Below are 11,060 nucleotides of genomic sequence, written 5' to 3' on the forward strand. Positions count from 1 at the left end.
ATCACTCCTCCTATGACGCGTTTGAGGTTCAGCCCCAGCAGCCATTGAACATCAAGGGGGTTTGTGGGGTTTGGCCTCGAACACACGGACAGTGTCATTGTATTTTGGTACACCAGAATTACATTCAGTTCCAATTAAACTCTGCATTTGTCTTGCAGCATTGCTTTGCAGAGGCAGTTGCTATGCATTCGGTGTGGTGAATAAATTGGATTTATCAAATTAGTGGGTAGATGTCTTGACAGAAATGTTAGCAGAAGGTGAATGTTGAACTTTTGTTGCATAGATATCCAGATGTTGCTGCATAGTATTTTGTGCAATGATGCTGTCAGTGTAATCAAAGAGTTAGATGTCTGTTTAAGGAACTTTGGCCTATTTGTGGCTGTTTTAAATAGTCCATAATCAGCACCACTGAGCAATGTTGAAAAAGCAATTCATTAATCCTTAAATGGGAATTTAGCCCTAGGGTAATCTGGTCTTGTTTTCATCATGTCCATGGCATTTCTAGGTCAGTGAGATGTTTCACACATAATTGCCCAGGAGGTCTGGGATTCGCATGCCAAATGATACACCCTATGATAGTACCATGGCATGTATTTTCTTCATTTTACTGCCATTTTTGTAAGGGGATGGGGGAATTCAGCAGGCGCTATCGCCAGATCAGTTAGACAAAGTTGTGATGGGATACATTCTGCACGTGCCAAGGTCAGTGTGAACCGGAAAGACTTGACACAATGCTGGCCAAACAAGATGTACTGTAGCTACAAACAAAACTAAGTTAAATGGTTCCAGTCTGTCGTGAAGCATTCATCCATGTACACGGGTAAGAGTCTAGCCACAGTTTCAGATATTATATGTTTCTAATTTAGTCAAAAGTCATTTTCATTGCAAGTTAATGCGTACTGTTAGCTAGCTAGCGAGCGTTAGCTTGCTGGCTTGCTGACTAACTTTACGTGTATGATCTATGTACAAATATTATTTGAATCAGAATCCATTTGCATTGCTAGTTATAGCCTAATGTTACCTTGATAACATTGCACCTAGTTTTGTTAGCTTTAGCTACCTGGAGCTTCATACTACAGCTATGTCAATGTTTGTATTGGTATTAGTGTGAGTTGGGATTATCCCGGTTCATTGTTTAAATAGCTAACTAGCTAGCTGTCTAAACAAAATACTCCACTTCACCAGATGATTACATGACCCATCAAGTTAACCAGGTGTGGCTTGGGGTGATTACGGCCATCTATTGTATTTCATGAAGATGTGTACATGTCTAGACAATAGTGACCCATCCACTTAGCTACATGTGGCAGGGGGGTGGTTATAGAATTTCTTTCACATGACCAGTCAATTTATACAAGTGTATCTGGGAAAACTTTTGCTACTATGCAAGTAACCATTTCACTGTACCTTTTACACCTTCTGTGTCCTGTGCATGTGACAAATAAACATAGATTTGCTCTAGTGTGTTTACCAGAAACGGTAACGTGAAGATCAACATGACCTGTACCAAAATCAGATTAGGATATAGTCCAAGGACTATATGAAGTGTATTTTTACCTGGAGTTTTTTCCTAGTAGGAAAAAAAAAGTAGGCTACTACTTTTACCACATTTAGTCTTGACATCTTTGGTTATTTAGCACATGGCATGTGAATCCTTAAAGTGATGGGTGGGGCAAAGGCTTATGAGCGTGTGGATGATGCTGAATAGGTGTAGACAAAGAAGAGTTCTCCAGTAGGTGTACCAAAACATTCAAGGGCCAGTTTCTCAAAAGTGTGGTTACAAGTTTATCAACTTAAAAAGCAGAATTACTTTCCCATTGTTATTCAACTGCACTGCATTTTGTAGCTCTGAGTGTCGACTTTTGTCCAATGTAAAAAACAGCATTTCAAAATGTTCTTCATAGTACCGAATCCAGCTGTTGGGGGTCACATATTGTGTATTGTTGGCTAACATACTACTGTGTTACAGTGGGTGGGAAATCAAATACATTTTATGTTTGCTAACTAAGACCGCTAGGTAGGTTGCTAGTTACTGGTAGCCATGTCTATGACAAGAAGAAGAGATTTTACAATCGGAGATCTATTGTATCTCAATTGTAAACCTTTTCGCTTTTTAGTCGTAGATATGGTTACTATACAAATTAGCTACCTAAGGCTAAGTTTACGGGCAAAAGTTAGCATATGACTAGCATTGGCTAGCTAGTTAGCCAGACGCCTGCTAACTTGTTACTATGGGCCGGACCTCCCATTTTTAGCAAACGTGCAATTCTAGCAAATGTAAATAGTTTTACCTGCTAGCTATATAACATAATTGACGAGGGGTGACAATAGTTATGATTATGACTGTGGATAAGTTTCAAAATAACAAAAAATAACCAAGACACAAGATAGGATTCCAAGCAAATGTAAATAACAATGATTGGCTATCCAGCAAGGTAGCTAGTTAAATTTACTAGCTAACAGTGAGGAGAAACAATAATTTAACACTTTAACTGTTGTAAATCTCTAAAACTGATTAGCTGGTTTTATTATAAAAAAATATAAAATATTTGACTAAGCATGCCTGTTAGACATGGCTGTACAGTAGCTAGATACTGTCTGCTTACCTATCTATGTACATCTGTGCAAAGGTTGAAGGTTATGACATATTTCTTTCTATTTAGGATAGATATTGTTTTAAATGTAATCTCTATGCCTATGTATGCATGTTCAACTAGTCTACCCTAATGTTGTTCTGCTGGGAAAATTCAGCTCTTGTTCAAACTGTACAATGCAGAATGATTTATTATGTTTTTTTGTCTGGCAGACAATACCATGTGGCACCTGCACTTCTTCCTGGAGTGGATTCTTGTTTAGAAACAGAATTCCTTTGCCTGTGTGTGTCATTGTAGCAGAACTGTATCCCGTAAACTGTATCCCTCTCGCTGGATTGGGCATTATGCTGGGTTTCAAGTTGAAGATTATTCAAGAGCAGCTGAATGGCAGTTTTACCATGATAACACTCCTCCCACAGTGACAAGTGTTCCCTGAACTTAGTGTATGTTTCTTTGGAATGGTGAGACACACCTGTCTCAATCAATGAGAGAAGACTTGAAATAGATAAGATGGTTGCGTACACTGTTGGATTACTTCATGGAGTAAAACATTTTTTTTTATACTGATAACGGAGGGTTTTCTAAATTTAAAAGGACCCCATGCAACTGGACACAGATATTTTGAGGACAAAGACAGCATTGCCAAGGTTGGTCAAACATTCGCTGTGCTGCACCAAACAGTACCTATCCTGTACCTCCCAGTAATGGATATCAAAAATCTTTGGTTAAATCACATTATCTGGTGTAAAATTCTGTAGCTACAGTGCTCTGCACTTTACTACAATGTTCATACTGTGTTTTTGTTGTATGTTACCTTTTACCATTTAACATTTTTGTTGAATAGCCAGTTCTCTTTTTGAGGTAGCCTTAAATATTGTATTGTGCTCACTCCCTTGTATTTTATTTTTTAAACATTCTTTGGATATATCTGCATGATTGTTTGATACTACAGAGCCCTATACCGCTTATAGAAATATTTACTGTCAATCCATAAAGGCAGACAAACCATCAACTGTTTGGACAAGAAGTCGACCGATTAATCGGAATGGCCGATTAATTAGGGCCGATTCTAAGTTTTCATAACAATCGTAAATCGTTTTAATTTTTTAATTTATTATTTAATCTTTATTTAACTAGGCAAGCCCGTTAAGAACACATTCTTATTTTCAATGATGGCCTAGGAGCGGGGGGTTAACTGCCTCGTTCAGGGGCAGAACGACAGATTTTCACCTTGTCAGCTTGGGGGATTCAATCTTGCAAACTTACAGTTCACTAGTCCAACGCTCTAACCACCTGCCTCTCATTGCACTCCACGAGGAGACAGCCTGTTATGCGAATGCAGTAAGTCAAGGTAAGTTGCTAGCTAGCATTAAACTTATAAAAAAACAATCAATCAATCATAATCACTAGTTAACTACACATGGTTGATGACATTACTAGTTTATCTAGCGTGTCCTGCGTTGCATATAATCGATGCGGTGCGTATCATTGCCCCAATGTATATTTAGACTATTGGATGCCACCCCTAGTTAAAATACGGAATGGTTCCGTATTTCACTGAAAGAATAAACGTCTTGTTTTCGAGATGATAGTTTCTGGATTCAACCATATCTATAACCTAAGGCTCGTATTTCTGTGTATTATTATGTTATGTTATAACTAAGTCTGACAGTCTGAGCAGAGCAGTCTGACTGAGCGGTGGTAGGCAGCAGCAGGCTCGTAAGCATTCATTCAAACAGCACTTTTGTGCGTTTTGCCAGCAGCTCTTCGTTGTGCGTCAAGCATTGCGCTGTTTATGACTTCAAGCCTATCAACTCCTGAGATTAGGCTCGTGTAACCGATGTGAAAGCTAGTTAGCGGGGTGCGCGCTACTGTTTCAAACGTCACTCGCTCTGAGACTTGGAGTGATTGTTCCCCTTGCTCTGCATGAGTAACGCTGCTTCGAGGGTGGCTGTTGTCGTTGTGTTCCTGGTTCGAGCCCAGGGAGGAGCGAGGAGAGGGACGGAAGCTATACTGTTACACTGGCAATACTAAAGTGCCTATAAGAACATCCAATAGTCAAAGGTTAATGAAATACAAATGGTATAGAGATAAATAGTCCTATAATTCCTATAATAACCACAACCTAAAACGTCTTACCTGCGAATATTGAAGACTCATGTTATTAAAAGGAACCACCAGCTTTCATATGTTCTTATGTTCTGAGCAAGGATCTTGGCTTTCTTACATGGCACATATTACACTTTTACTTTCTTGCCGAACACTTTGTTTTTGCATTTTTTAAACCAAATTGAACATGTTTCATAATTTATTTGAGGCTAAATGATTTTATTGATGGATTACATTAAGTTAAAATAAGTGCTCATTCAATTGTTGTCATTATTACAAATGAAATAAAAAATCAGCCGATTAATCGGTATCGGCTTTTTTAGGTCCTCCAATAATCAGTATCGGTATTGGCGTTGAAAAATCATAATCGTTCGACCTCTAGTTTGGACCTCTTGCAAAAGATTTGCTGGTACTGTACGTCTCCTGGAAAGACATGGTGCGGTGTTACCATTTTACAGTTTTTGTGGAAGAGAGGTAGGGCAACACGCCTTTGTGTGTAAAGATGTCCACCGATTGGGACGTAAAAGTTTAGAGACAAACTAGTGTATTGTTTAGGGACATTGAGGGACATTATGAGCTACTTTTGGAAAAAGGAAAGGTCTATCACGTTTTAGGGAAGACCCAGATGCAGACAGTATCAAAGTAACAAAAAGAGACAATGGGCTGTGAGATATCGGTTGGATTTTAGACACATGACAAGTGGGATATACACGGAGGGTACGGGGCAACAGAAGACGAACAGCATAGGGGCTAATGACACTGGCGATGGGGAAAGAGCCGATAAACCAGGGGGAAAGTTTGCGGGACTCCACCTGGAGGGGCATGTATCGGGTGGACAGCCATACCTTCTACACGAGACGATACCGGGGAGCCAGGGTCCGGTGGCGGTCCGCTTGTCATCAATACTTGGAGGTGGTCTTGAAGAGCTGACCCGGTTCTCTTCCACGTACAACGACAGCGGCGGACAAACATCCGGGCAGAAGGAATGCCGACCTCTTGCTCAGGGAAGAGCAGGGGCTGATACCCCAGGGGATACTCAAAGGGCGAGAGACCCGTGGCAGAGCAAGGAAGGGTGTTGCGGGCGTATTCAACCTTGTTGCTGGCTCCAGGGGGTGGGGTTGTGGGAGACCGGCCAGCGAAGAGTTGTTTCCAAGTCTTGGTTGGCTCGCTCTGACTGGCCGTTGGACTGGGGGTGAAACCCGGAGGACAGGCTGGCTGACGTCTCAATGAGCGTGCAGAATGCCTCCCAGAGCCGATCTGAAACCATGTCCACCTGGAGTCCATGGATCCGGAAGATGTGCTGCACCATGAGCTGGGCCATCTCTTTGGTAGAGGGTAGCTTGGGCAGAAGAATGAAGTGGGCGGCTTTGGAAAACCGGTTTCTACTCTCAGGATGGCGGATTTGCCATCAGAAAGGGGAAGACCCGTGACGAAGTCCAGGGATATCTGAGACCAGAGACGCAGAGGGACAGGCAATGGTTGAAGAAGACCAGCCGGAGCTTGCTGAGGAGTCTTGTTCTGCGTGCAGTCGGTGACAGAGGTGGAGACGTCTGAGACCATAGTAGGCCACCAAAAACGTTGTCGCACAAAGGCCAGGGTCCGACGGGAGCCTGGGTGGCAGGCAAGCCTGGAGGAATGTTCCCACTCCAGGACCGAGGAGCAGACAGCGTCAGGTACAAACATCCGGTTATCTGGGTTCTCAGGACACTGGGGTAGGCTGGGAGATTACGGTTGTGACCTTCTGCCCAGTGGGGAATCTGCGGTATTGCTCCAGCAAAGTCTCGAAGGCCTGGTCATGGCATTTTGCCAGGATTTAGAGTCCCTCCATAAGACATTGCAGTAACTCCTTGTGTTGTCCACTGGTGGCTCCTTGCAGGGACCCAGCATTGTGGAGCTGGTCTGAGTGCTGGGTCGGTCAGGGCAGTTCATACTATCAGATTTTAGGTCGAAGTAACAAAGGTTTATGACTAGAGGCAGGCAAAGGTCAGTAATCCAGATCAGAGTCCAAAAGGTACAGAACAGCAGGAAGTCTCAGGGTCAGATGAGGCAGAGGTCAATAATCCAGTGTGGTGGGACAAAGTACAGTTCGGCAGACAGAATGGTAAAAACCGGGGAAACTAGAAAACAGGAACTGTAGAAAAGACAGGAGCAAGGGGAAAAACGCTGGTAGGCTTGACGAACAAAACAAACTGGCAACAGACACAGAGAACACAGGTATAAATACACGGGATAATGAGGGGAGATACCTGGTGGTGGGTGGAGCCAAACAAAGACAGGTGAAACAGACCACCACAAGATCAGTCAACAAAGTGAATGGACTGGAGGGCTACAGAAGGTGTGAAAAGGGCAGTTCTTATACAGTATGTATTGTTGTGTATGGGAGGTTAAGGAGAAATGGCACCTTTTCAATCATCGTTCTCATACACAGCAATAACATTTTCTGTCTCTGAGCACAACCAAAACCCCCTACCTCATCTCAAAGCACCTATCTGTAAACCTCCCCCAGCCCATTGACTTAGGCAGATCACTCTTGTTAATTGTAGCAAGGGAGTTTGTAGATGTCTCTTTGCATTGTGTTTTGAGAATCTGCAGAGAGAAGAATGAGGTTGTTGTGTCATTACTGTTGTCGTCTTGATTTTATACCTTTCAGTGGCCCTTGCTCATTTTGTCCCACAATCTTGTTGTGTTCCATAACCGTAAGGTGTGTCTCCTCCCTCATGCTCGTGTTCCCAAAATGCCGCCGCTTTGGACTCAAGATAACCTGAGTTTTACAAAGAGAAAAGGGTCTGGAAGGTACTCTGTGGTCCTCAGTTTACATCTAACCACCTCTAATCTCATAACACAAACAGAGATCCATACAATCACTACCCAATACCTGTTTATGCAATGCTTACTGTAAGTTGCGCTATCTTAGCCTTCAACTTGTAAATAGTTTTGCCAATTTACCTTCACCTTGTGCAGAGATAGGGGTTGGAAATACATGCTGGTGGAATCATGTACCACCTACAACAAAAACACATAACAATACACAATTTAACCATTCCACTAATTGTATTGAACTCTAGACTGGCTAGTTTAGCACACCTAGCATGGACATTTCATATTGTCAGCTTGCTGTTAGCTAGTTAGCGTCATTAAATTGGCAGCAAGATTGCTAGCCAGCTGAGAACCAACTAACCAACCATAGACAATTTATACATATTCATCATTATTATACCAACACACCGAGAGTGAGTTAGCTATATCGACGATTCGATTTTTAGTAACAGAGTGTTTTCCAGACAAAGGTGGAATAGATGGCTACCAGACTGAGTTGCTCTTATTTGCTAACGTTAGCTAGCTTACGTGAGCTGACCTTAGTCGAAGATAGAACAAACAAACAAACATGTTTACTCTGCTGAAGGTAACAACCAGTCTAGCAGTGACTACCATAGCATAGGTGAAATTGATTGACAGTGTGTATCCAAAAGATAGCTAGCTATATGATTTAGCTGATGGCTTTCAGAGTTCAATACAGGACTGAAACGTTAGCTGCTAATAAAATCCCTCTGATAATCTTTGTTCACCGTAAGTATCATTGTTGATTGCCACAAACGACTGGCAGCATCAGGGTAAGTCTCTGGTAGGTAGAACTGGGGAAAGATAACTCATTTTTGCACTTGTTTGTAATCAGCACAGCCAGACAAAACAAACGTCAGTGAAAAACAAACGTTTAACCCATAAATTTGCCTAGAGAAGTTCTGAGATTACTGCCCGTTGGTTGTTTGAAGTAAACAATGCCATCAACCAAATTTGTGGGCACGCCCTATCTACCTGGCGGTGCGGTATCTGCATTGACTATGAATGCTGGACTTTGTGGTTCACTATGAGCAGACGAGTATACAGGATACAAGTTGAAACTTCCCGATTCTACCAGTGACATGAATATACGCTCGGTCTACTGTAGCTTGTGGTTTGGATAATGTTGATGTTTATGACAGGCGTAATGTTGTTATATATTAATGACTATGTACCGTGGCACAGGTGAAATTCCTCTTTAACCCATAGCAGTCAAAGCCGTGGAGGTTCTAGTAAGCTATATGGCATTGTTTTAAGAAGAACACACCATGAACTATTTAGCTATTTGATTTAGAATATTAGAAAGATCTCTTTAGGTATCCCCAAAAATATGAAAATAATTATTTGATGAACAATTATTTTGGGCCTTACTGCTATTAGCCCATACAAAGGCATTGAAGAACAGATTAGCTACATGGAACAACAGAGAGTCCTCCCCCAAATATCTAACGGAATATTTTTTTTTTATTTCACCTTTATTTAACCATGTAGGCCAGTTGAGAACAAGTTCTCATGTACAACTGCCTCCTGGACAAGATAAAGCAAAGCAGTGCGACACAAACAATACAGAGTTACACATGGAATAAACAAACGTACAGTCAATAACACAATAGAAAGGTCTATATACAGTATGTGCAAATGAAGAAAGATTAGGGAGGTAAGGCAATAAATATGTCATAGTGGCAAAATAATTACAATTTAGCAATTAAACACTGGAGTGATATACATTTGAAGTTGGAAGTTTACATACACCTTAGCTAAATGCATTAAAACTCAGTTTTTCACAATTCCTGACATTTAACCCTAGTAAAAATTCCCTGAATTAGGTCAGTTAGGATCACCACTATTTTAAGAATGTGAAATGTCAGAATAATAGTAGAGATAATGATTTATTTTAGCTTTTATTTCTTTCATCATATTCCCAGTGGGTCAGAAGTTTACATACACTCAATTAGTATTTGATAGCATTGCCTTTAAATTGTTTAACTTGGGTCAAACATTTTGGGTAGCCTTCCACAAGCTTCCCACAATAAATTGGGTGAATTTTGGCCCATTCCTCCTGACAGAGCTGGTGTAACTGAGTCAGGTTTGTAGGCCTCCTTGCTCGCACACACCTTTTCAGTTCTGCCCACACATTTTCTATAGTATTGAGGTCAGGGCTTTGTGATGGCCACTCCAATACCTTGACTTTGTTATCCTTAAGCCATTTTGCCACAACTTTGGAAGTATGCTTGGGGTCAGTGTCCATTTGGAAGTCCCATTTGCGACCAAGCTTTAACTTCCTGACTGATGTCTTGAGATGTTGCTTCAATATATCCACAACATTTTCTTTCCTCATGATGCCATCTATTTTGTGAAGTGCACCAGTCCCTCCTGCAGTAAAGCACCCCCACAACATGATGCTGCCACCCCGTGCTTCATGGTTGGGATGGTGTTCTTCAGCTTGCAAGCCTCCCCCTTTTTCCTCCAAACATAACGATGGTCAGTTCTATTTTTGTTTCATTAGACGAGAGGACATTTCTCCAAAAAGTACGATCTTTGTCCCCATGTTTCTTCCAGCATCTTCACAAGGTCCTTTGCTGTTGTTCTGGGATTGATTTGCACTCTTCGCACCAAAGTACGTTCATCTCTAGGAGACAGAACGCGTCTACTTCCTGAGCGGTATGACGGCTGCGTGGTCCCATGGTGTTTATACTTGCATATTATTGTTTGTACAGATGACCGTGGTTCCTTCAGGCTTTTGGAAATTGGCGTTTGGAAATTGCTCCCAAGGATGAACCAGACTTGTGGAGGTCTACAATTTGTTTTCTGAGGTCTTGGCTGATTTCTTTTGATTTTCCCATGATGTCAAGCAAAGAGGCACTGAGTTTGAAGGTAGGCCTTGAAATACATCCACAGGTACACCTCCAATTGACTCAAATGATGTCCTCTATTCATTTGAACGTGTTGACAGTTGAAGAAGACAGGCTAAGAATTCGAAAAGTTTGAAAGCCAATTGTCCATTATTCTCGAACACTGCTGTCCATATGTGTACACGTTTTAGACTATGATAGAAGCTTAAGGCCAGAGAGGTCCTATTCCAATTTGTTTTATGACTGGTCTGATTCAGGCATTAGGCCTACTGGACCGAAACCTTTCAGTAGCCTAGCCCTAGCCGACATGTATGCTACAGTTACAGTTATTACATTCACATTTTAGTCATTTGCAAACGGTCTTATCCAAAAGCAATGTTTTTCTTATGGGATGTTTATTTGAGGTACTTATAGTAATGAATAGTCGATAATGTCACATTTTGTATGTTATTATATCTATATTATTCATTTACCGTAAAAAAAAACTGAGTTTGTTGTTTCACATGCCTACAGAGAACTGCTTCAATAGAAGTGAATGAGATAGAGATGAAGAAACATTCATTGGGAGGCCAACAGGGAGGTTGCTGTTCTCTCTCTTGTGAGTGGTGTTATGCACAGTGTGGCTCACTCAACAGCAGGAACAACATCTGGAAAGAGACAATTACCT

This window comes from Oncorhynchus mykiss, chromosome Y (genome assembly GCF_013265735.2).
Source record: "Oncorhynchus mykiss isolate Arlee chromosome Y, USDA_OmykA_1.1, whole genome shotgun sequence".
Taxonomy (NCBI): domain Eukaryota; kingdom Metazoa; phylum Chordata; class Actinopteri; order Salmoniformes; family Salmonidae; genus Oncorhynchus; species Oncorhynchus mykiss.